Source organism: Kryptolebias marmoratus, linkage group LG1 (genome assembly GCF_001649575.2).
Source record: "Kryptolebias marmoratus isolate JLee-2015 linkage group LG1, ASM164957v2, whole genome shotgun sequence".
NCBI lineage: Eukaryota > Metazoa > Chordata > Actinopteri > Cyprinodontiformes > Rivulidae > Kryptolebias > Kryptolebias marmoratus.
In genome coordinates this window covers 2,982,879-2,992,401 of record NC_051430.1, presented here as the reverse complement: position 1 = coordinate 2,992,401, position 9,523 = coordinate 2,982,879, and the positions used below count along the sequence as shown (strand labels likewise).

Genomic DNA, 9,523 nt, shown 5'->3' with positions numbered 1-9,523 from the left:
ATGTGTCCAAAAATGTGGAAAAGCAACTCAGGTTTTGTTAGCTGTTTGAGAAATTTTGTTCTCGCCCACTATGTTTGCTCACATCCTGTGCATCTCCTGGGGGCTAAGCCCCCCTTGTCCTTAAAACCTAGTGACACCCCTGGGTTCTGTGTTCTGAGATGAACATGTTTTATATTAAATAAGCCACAGTCACTTTGGTTTCAACAGAATCAAAATGCATCAATAATTGTTTTATAATTGCATCAGAGCCCTCTGAATCAAAGCCAAATCATGAGGCACCTAGAGAGACAGTTCAGTTTATTCAATTCCATTTCTTCAAACTGAGGTCATTTAAGGAGCTACCTACAACAGGTAAGATATTAATTGTTCATAACTTTTCCACAAAACCACACATATCCCTTTAAGAAGAAGATGATCACCAGAGCTTTAAGGCTTTGGAGCTAAAGATGAGATTAGATATGATTTTGAAATAAAAAGGATTGTAAACACAAAAATCTGGTGGAACTCCAGTTATAAAGCACAACGTAAGAGTTGTAACAGTAGTCTGTACCTGCAGCCTGTGAGAGGAGAACTGCAGGTAACAGGACACGTCTCTGATGCATGTTGGGACAGGCTGGATGCTGAGCAAAAGTCTTTCTATTTCAGGATAATGCAGAGCTATACACATCTAAAGTACAACACAATCACCTGCTTAAAGGGACAATTCAACTAAAAACAGGAAGTGCTGCTGTAAAAGTGATGCAACAACATCAGACAATGCTGCAAAATAAGAGACACTGTAGTGTTCTTTTCACTTCAGAGTCAGATTGCTGCTCTTTTTCTACGATGCAAAAAATGTAAGGAAGCTTCAAAGCATTTAAATATGTTAGTAGTTACTCCACTGATTTAACAAGCTACTCATGTGCATCTTGCTGGTGGTGGACATGTGCAGACACTGAGGAGGAACCACATACATACAACAAGACATGAGCACAAACCACAGACACACAAAGCCAACACACAGCTGATAGTCAGCCAGGACGGAAACAAACACAGAGTATAGGCCTGAACACTTCAGTATGATCACCATGAGGATACTACAAATATTTGCTCCACAGAAATACACTGAGATCTCTTCAGTTCCTTCAGAAACAGTTTGCTCTGAAATCTACTTCAGCGTACTCACTCTGTTTTTGTCTTCCTGTGCTCCTTTTAACAAACCATTTAGCTAAATCTAGTTTTTAGCTATGATCTTGCTGCATTAAGCATTTAACAAATGTTTTACTCATTTTTATTTGTAGCTAATATTGTGCTCATTTTAACTTTTAGATGTGGTTTTGCTCATTTTAGCTTCTAGCCGCAAATTTGCAAAAATTTAGCTTTTAGCTATCGTTATTCTAATTCTAACTTTTCACCACCATTGTGCTAATTTAAACTTTTAGCTATGAGTTTGCTGATTTTCATATTAACAAACAATTTTAGTTTTTAATGTATGGTTTTGCAAGATTTAACTTTTAGATAAGGTTTTGGAAATTTTAGCAACAGTTTTACTGATTTGAATTTTCAGATACAGTTTTGCTCATTTTAGCTTTTAGCTCCTGTATTTCTGATTTTAGTTTTCAGCTACTGTTTAGCTGATTTTAGTTTCTGTTTTGTTTGTTTTAACTTTAACAATTACATTTTAAAAAATGAATCGTTTAACAGTTTTCAGTAAAGCCATACAGCACCCAGCAGTCACACTTTTGTAACCCTGTGACTGTGAATCCCCATGTTCTCCTCTCACCTTCTATCCAAAAGAAGAGAATGAGAAGAATAGAACTTTACAGAATTAGGTTGTTTTTTTGTTTATTTCCTCTTAGACAGTTTCATAAAAGGAACTGTTATGGGCCTGTGTGTGTGGAAGGGGGGAAAGGGGGGGTCTTGTGTCTGTCTCTTACCAAAAGATCTCGTAAGCCTCTGGACAAACTTAAGTGAAACTCCCAAAAAGTAATTAATGTAAGAACATCTGCAACCTTTTGGAGTGAACCAGTTTAAGATGACCGCCACAACCAACCGACCTTAAAAAACATATTGGCTCTAATTTTTTATTGACTTAAAATGTGGTATTAGCTGAGACTGATCCCCAACACGTATTCTTAGCATGAACAGGTTGTGCAAGGTCTGTTTTGTTCATTTTTGACAGACTTTAAGGAAAACTGTTAGAAAGTAATCATTTGATATACATCTACAACGGAAAAACCTTTGGAGTCAATCCAATTCAAGATGGCTGCCACAGCTAATTGACATTAGTCAATACGTCAATGTCTACATTACAGTCAGTTTTACAGATATTAAGCTAAAATCTGATGTGTTCGTAGCTGAGACTCACAGAACATTTCAAGGTTTGACCAAGAGCTTCATCCGAAACTCTGGAAAGGAGTTGGGCAAGATGCTTTTTTTTTTAAATAATGCTAAGCCTTTAATTTCCACACGTAAAGTTCATGTGTTTTTGTGTAAGAATTTTAAAGGGAAAAAAAAGTAATTTTGAAACAGCAACTACCATTGAGACCTCTAAAAGCAGGACACTCTGTAAATTAATTCAGAAGTAAATGACTGGATCGGGGGCTTCACAGGTAGGACACAAATCTTAGAAATAAAAACGGACCGGAGCTCACTGATCAATTTACAGTTTTAATGGGCAAACACTGATGAAGACTATCACAGTCAAATGCTAGATTTGTTGAAAAATGAGTTCAACTCTAATTAAAAATCTACAAACAAATCAAATTAAAATTCTTGAAGCCACTTTAAACTACACAGGTGTCTGCAGACAACATCTCTACAAAAATATAAAGTCCAGAACAGCGCTTCCCCAACTTCTCAGATTATATTTCACAAAATAAAAGCTGCAGAGACTTGTGACCCAGAGTATTCCTGGTTGAAACATTTCCAACAAGATGCTTAACAAACAGCCTAATCACCTCACATATTACTTTATATCTATTTATGACTGCTGTTTTTATTTTTTGTAACAGTTACAATTAAATATGCTTCTGGCAATAATTTAATTCTGCAGTTTTTCAAGAACGCCAACTTGATGTTTCATGACCTACGTGGGAGCGGGGGACGGGGGACGGGGGACTTCAACTTAGGAAAGCATTGATCTAAAGGACCAGTTCGTAAATGTTAAACTCCTGCACTGAGCCACATGCAGAAGTATCAGGAACAGCTACATAAGTACATCCACCTCTTCACTAAAATATTTAATGTTTGTCAAGTTTACTGATAATTTATTGCACCTTTGTAGATAAACATGAGTTAAATTAAACACAGAACCTTTTCAGGATTCAATAGGTCAGAACAATCAGATGTTGAACTCACTCTAAAGCATCAGTCAGATATGTGTATTTGTGTAGTTTTGTGTATGTGGTGTTAGTATTTCTCAACATGAGGTGTATTCCTTCTAATTGAGTTTAACGGACACAAACATCAGACATCATGGAGAATATTTACCAAGAATGAGTCCGAGAGATGCTGTAATTCAGAACCAGCTCCAGTTCAGTTCAGAGAGTCTGCATCGTTGAGGAGCCGCTGCAGTTCGGTTCGGTGTTTGAGCAGGAAGACCCGGTTAGAACAGTTCTGTTTCCTCTCTGAGCGTCTGACAGCCTGCAGCTTGGTGCGTTCAGGTCCTGGTGTTCAGCTCAGAGCGGGCGGACTCTGTGTGTGTGTGTTGTCTGATTTCTCTGCGCAGCTGCAAACACTGCTTCAAGGGTTGTCATGGCACCAGCTTCACCAGTAACTCCGCCCACCTGGGGTGAGGGGAGGGGAGTGGGAGAAGACAGGCTGACATTCATTTCCTGTACAACAGATGTTTACGACGAAGAGTATTAAAAGCGACTAAAGTAAATATATAAAAAACATCATGAAATATCTGAATGTAAATATCTCATTAAATGTTCCAATAAATTATAAAATACACAATTTAATTATTGAATACATAATTAAATAACAATTGATACCATTAAATTATTAAATAAATAAAATCACCAATAAATTATTGAACACATAGTTACATAATTAAATGTCCTAAATGTTCCAATACACAATTTAATTATTTAATACATGATTAAATAACTACTGATACCATTAAATTAGTAAATAAATAAAATCACCAATAAATTATTAAACACATGGTTAGATAATTAAATGTCCCTTTCAAATATATTTATTTCACTAAGCGATGATGCCTTTCATGGGGTGAGAGGCGCCATCATGACATGATTTAAACTGTCAAATCCAGGGGGCGGGACTAGTGGGGCTGGTCAACAGACCCTTACGTCTGATTGGCTGCTTCACAGACCACGCAGGACAGATCGATCACAGATAAACCGATGCACAGTCAGAAAACACGTTCCGAAACATTACGGGCAGTAATAATCTGATGAAAACTTATTTCACACCGAGAAAATAAACTCGGTGAAGACCTGCTCTTTTTCATGACCCATCTCAATCTGTGTTGCCATTTTAGCCACTTTGTCGCTATATTTAGCGTGTTTTTAGACCACTGTAGCGACTATTTTTCCAAAAAGCAACCAGCAGTAAATTTGGCGACTTCTCCAGGCGGTACTGGAGACTTTTGGAGACTGACGTGAAAGCAAGTATCGAGCCGGGGACTCCACCCCATCCCACAGCACTCACAGGCGGCTCAGTCATCAGCGTCCCTCCGAGCTGCGGCCATGGCGGACAGATTCACCCCGGGCTGACTGCGGTTTGCAATCAGTCTGGGGTCGGTGTCTTGGTTGGAAAGTGCAGAAATAAGTCCAATAACTTCAATTAAGTCTTCTTATTTATTTACCACAAACTGTAGGTGAGCAACTCCAGCTTCTATACTCCTAGCTCGATCTAAACTATCATTAATCAGCTCATAGGAGAGCTCATTAAGCTCATGGATGCAGGGAGCTGCCATGTTTAAAGGTACATCAGACGGAAGCAGTGGATTCACAGGAAGTCCCGCCCACTGAGGTTGATGGGTGAGGAGTCCACTCACACGTAGCTATGAGTGAAATAATTATAAAGAATTATCTTGAATAAGACACTGAATTATTTAAATATGTATTTCATAATTTAATGGTATATTTAAATCTTTAATGGTGTATTTCATAATTAAATGGTACATTTTATTATTTAATGGGACATTTAAATTTAATTATTTCACAATGTAATTATTTATTTAGTTAATTTTGTCACTCCCAAGTCTTCCAGACTTCAACTATGTAAAGATCCACAACCTGAAGAATTTTATTCTGTAAGAATTACATGTTTTCACATTTTCTAAAGCCTGGAGGAGCAACAAGAAGATCTCTGAAGAAATGTTGAAGGGCGTTGCCACGGCTGCTACCAAAATTACCAATGTAACTTTGTAATAATGTAAACCAAGAAAAAAGCCCTACATTTTGATCCATTGCCACCCTGCTTGACACTCAGCATTAAGGGTTGGAATTGGGGGGTTAGATCACCAAATGATTCCTGAGTGTGGTACCGCAGCTGCTCACCGCTCCCTCGGGGGATGGGTCAAATGTGGAGAGCAAATTTCACACATTCAGGTGTGTGACAATCAGTGGTACTTTAACTTTTAAGTAAGTGCAATGTTGTTGTGCATCATCAATCTTCTCCTTTGTAATGAATCTGTTTCTTGTAGTTTAGGCATTTAAATCCCACAGTCAGGTGATTGCACAGAATGGATGTCATTACTACATCACATTCTTAGGCTGCAAAGCTGGCTTACCTTATCTGGCTTGAAGTGTTTTGTAAAATTGCCTGTAGTAAAGTTCCTGATCTGCCTGTAGTAACGTCTGCCCTTCTTTTACTTTTTCTACTATTCTTGCCATTTTTATTCTTTATATTCCTTGATTTTACTATGATACTCCATCCATTCATTTTTTTACCTGCTTCTCCGCTCCGGGTCAGAGGAGGAAGCCATCACTGTGTGAGAGGTACGCTGGAACACTCTCCCTTTGGCGCTGCGTTGCTTAGACTCCACGGTCTCTTTTAAGAAACATCTTAAGACATTTTTATTCAGACCAGTTTTTAGTTCAGCGTCGTTTAATGTTTTTAGGTATGGGTTTTCTGTCTTTTTTGTTATGTTGCTCTCTGTTCAGCACTTTGTGACGTTGTTGTCTGTTAAATGTGCTATACAAATAAAGCTTACTTAGGTAGGGGACACCCTTGACAGGTCACAAGTCTGTCAAAGGGACACAGAGACAAATAACCATTCCACTCTTGAGATGACTTGTTGTAAATTTGTGTTATATAAATAAACTGAATTGAATTGAATCACAGACAGGCACACAAGAGATGAGCCTTAAATCTTTACCAGTCTTCCCTATAATGGCTAAAATAACTAAATGAAGTACAGAGGAGTCTTGGCTGTTTGTGCTGATCAACACATCAGAGGTGGGAGTGTTCTGAACAATACTGAGAGCTGGCACATAATTGAAACTCCCACTCAGTCAGGGTGGAAAATGAAAAGAGTCCTAACAGAAGTCACAAAAACAACAGACAGACAGAAAAATGAGCTATACTTTAAGGGATAAAATAGGATGAGAGCACAAGAGTATAAAAAACTCAAATTCTGTGTGAAAATACTAGACTGCACTAATCCAAGAAGGTAAAGGAAAACAGCGGCACTGTCACCCAGGCAGCTGTCAGAGCTCAGCTCAGGTTGGTCTGCTGGAGTCCTCAGGCTGCTGCAGGTGGTGCAACTCTGCTGTGAAGGTGTTGTTTGCTGACCCACTGGTGAATTATGAAGTCTGAGCCCACTCACCAGTTCTGCTGCAGTCAGGTTATTCACTGCTTAGCTTCTAATGCTGGCAGCTTCTTGTCTCACACTCAGAATGCATCAGTATTTACAAAACTACAGTTCTCAGGTTCTTATTCTTTTTACAGCACAGTGACGAAAAACAGTTTTAAATTGTGCTTCCAAGGAACACTTTGAAAGACCTTCAAAAACCTGGACACTTACTAACCTACTTACTTAAAAAATCTAGCTCCTTGAAGGGAAAAATATTAGGAAATTAAAGGCCTAGAATTCCTTGAAGGAGCACACAGACAAAGATCATTTTATGTTGAGAAATGATTGAGTTGTAGCCATTTTGGTCAGACCTTAAAAATAATGTTAAGTGGAATTTCAGGCTTTCTCAATTTATCGATACCTTGTCGTGGTGGAGGAGTTCGTGGAAGTGGAGAAGTTTAAGTATCTTGGGGTTTTGTTCACAAGTGAGGGAAGAATGTAGCATGAATTTGACACGCGGATTGGTGTGCCTTCTGCAGTATTACATACTCTGTTCTGGTCCGTTGTGGTGAATAGGGAGCTGAGCTGCCAGGCAAAGTTCTTGTTTACTGGCTACATTCCTACCTTCACCTATGGTCATAAACCTTGGTGAGCTGCTGACCCTACGACCCAATTCTGAAACAAGAAGTAGATAATAGATGGATGGAATCTCATGTGATAACACAAGATCTCACAACCAGAGTTTGAGTTGTGAATGACTCTCAGCTACTACCACACCATATTTCAACTCAATATCTTGAAAACTGACGGAGTTAAAGCCATTTTTGTCTAGACTGATTTCAGTTAGCTGTGGCATCCACCTTGAATTGGGTCAACTGTAAAAGCTGGTCAGTTGTAGATGTACAGCCAATGATTTCTGAAAGTTTTATTAAAATCATTCCTGTGGTTCATGAGATATTTTACTGGCAGACAAACAGGGTTCACTTCAAAAGTCAACACTAAAGTTTTAAGCAAAGATTTTGCATAATGAGTAGCAATTGGAGTATGTATTGTGACTTTCAGCTCCTACTAGGGGTGTAACTAGATCACATACCACAAAATCACACAAGACTAAATACCTTGAAATTTCCCACTGAGCTGACAACTGTCTTGTATACCCACAAAAACCATTGTATGACCATGTCAGGTGAATTGATCACTGACATAGTGTCTACCAATAGTTTGCGTGGCAAACAGAACATGCCCAGTTCACACATGGATTTGTCAACTTTAAAGCTGAGAAAATAAAGTGTAAACCTCTTATTAATCTATTCAGACCCTCCAGGATTTTGCGATGCTGCGATCGCAACTATTAACGCAAAATCAAGCAAACCCCGCAAAATCGCAACTTTGCCCAAAACATCGCAACTTTAACCAAAATAACCCCAGATAACTCACGAAGAAGAGATGTGACATCACATCCTGTCAACATCAGAATGCCGGGAGCGTGCAGTAGCAGCGACCGAAGCCAAAATGTGCGCTAATGCTTCACATTTGCCCACAAAGATTTCAGCAAAACACCGCAGTGAAGTTAGTTTTAAGTTGGATGTTGGATATTCGCGCTCCGCGGAGTTAGCAGCGTCTAGCTCACGGCTGACTTAGCCGTCCCTAAGTGAACCACTGCGTGTGAGAGAAGGGGCCGGCAGAGAACGGCTGGTCGACATTAGCGTTCCTGTTTCGGGTCAGCCGTGAGCTAGACGCTGCTAACTCTGCGGAGCGCCAATATCCAATATCCAACTTAAAACCAACTTCACTGCGGTCGCAAACCAGTTTCCTCCCCAGCTGCAGCTGTTTTGCACGTCCTGCAGTGTAATCATGGAACATAAACGCATCGACAAACACTTTGTGTCTGCAAAATATGTGAGGAGAGCTGCAGACCAGGGACAATCCAGAAATGCTCATGAATGTCAGTTTAGAAGCTATCAAAGTTCTCAAATAAAGCACCTTTTGAGAATGTTAATGTTTGTTGGTAATTATCTTACAAAACTAGTAAGTATTTTTGGTTTATATATTAAAAGTTATGTTTTTTTTATTGATTTTAGTTAAAAAAAAAATCGCAACTTTTCATGTCAACTTTTAGGAAAATGCCCCGCGAAATCAGGCATTTTAGCTGCAACAATCACAAAACATGCCTGCGAAATCCTGGAGGGACTGTCTATTTAAGTTAAGAGGAAAAGAGTGGATCAAACTTTGAAGTGGAAGTGAATCAGACTGTACTGTGAGTGAGAATCCAGATTATCTCTGTTTTCTGATTTAATTTTAAGTTGAAATTTTTTGGTGCTGTTTGAATTTTTTTTTAAGTTTTTTTTTTATGACTTGTGTTAAAATGTTTTTATTAGAAATCATAAAAAAACTGATTGAAAAGTGAAACAAAAATTGAAGGTATTTTTAAAAAATCCAATAAACTGTTTCTTCTGACTGATAAGCTATATTAAGAACTGATTTTGTATGCATATGTTGACATAGGAAATCTGAAAAACATGCTTTTTTAAGAGAATAAAAATATGTTGGCCCTACATCAGGTTTTTAATTCTGGCTCCCTGTGAAAATGAGTTTGACCCCCTGAGTCAGAAGGCAACACAGCTTTAAATTAGAAGCTTAACATAGCTTATCAGTCAGAAGAATCAGTTTATTGGATTATTGGATTTTTTTTAAATATAGTTGAAAAATCTTTCTGAGCTCTGAAAGAAATTAGACAAGACAGAAAGTGAGTCAGCAGTTTGTGGCAAAAAGCAT

The 9,523-nt window shown here is 38.4% G+C and overlaps 1 protein-coding gene across 2 annotated transcripts in view; it reads right to left on the bottom strand.

Annotated features, from left to right (window-relative positions):
* zgc:162952 (PKc_LIMK_like_unk domain-containing protein) overlaps nt 1-4,944 on the bottom strand; it is a 30,583-nt gene extending 25,639 nt beyond the window's left edge. For both annotated transcript variants that reach the window (XM_017435252.2, XM_017435251.2), the window contains exons 1-2: nt 4,657-4,944; nt 3,472-3,767 (exon numbers count right to left, since the gene is read on the bottom strand). The gene's annotated coding sequence lies outside the window, so the exon portion shown is untranslated. The remainder of the gene's footprint in view (nt 1-3,471; nt 3,768-4,656) is intronic.
* Between the last annotated feature and the right edge of the window lie 4,579 nt (nt 4,945-9,523).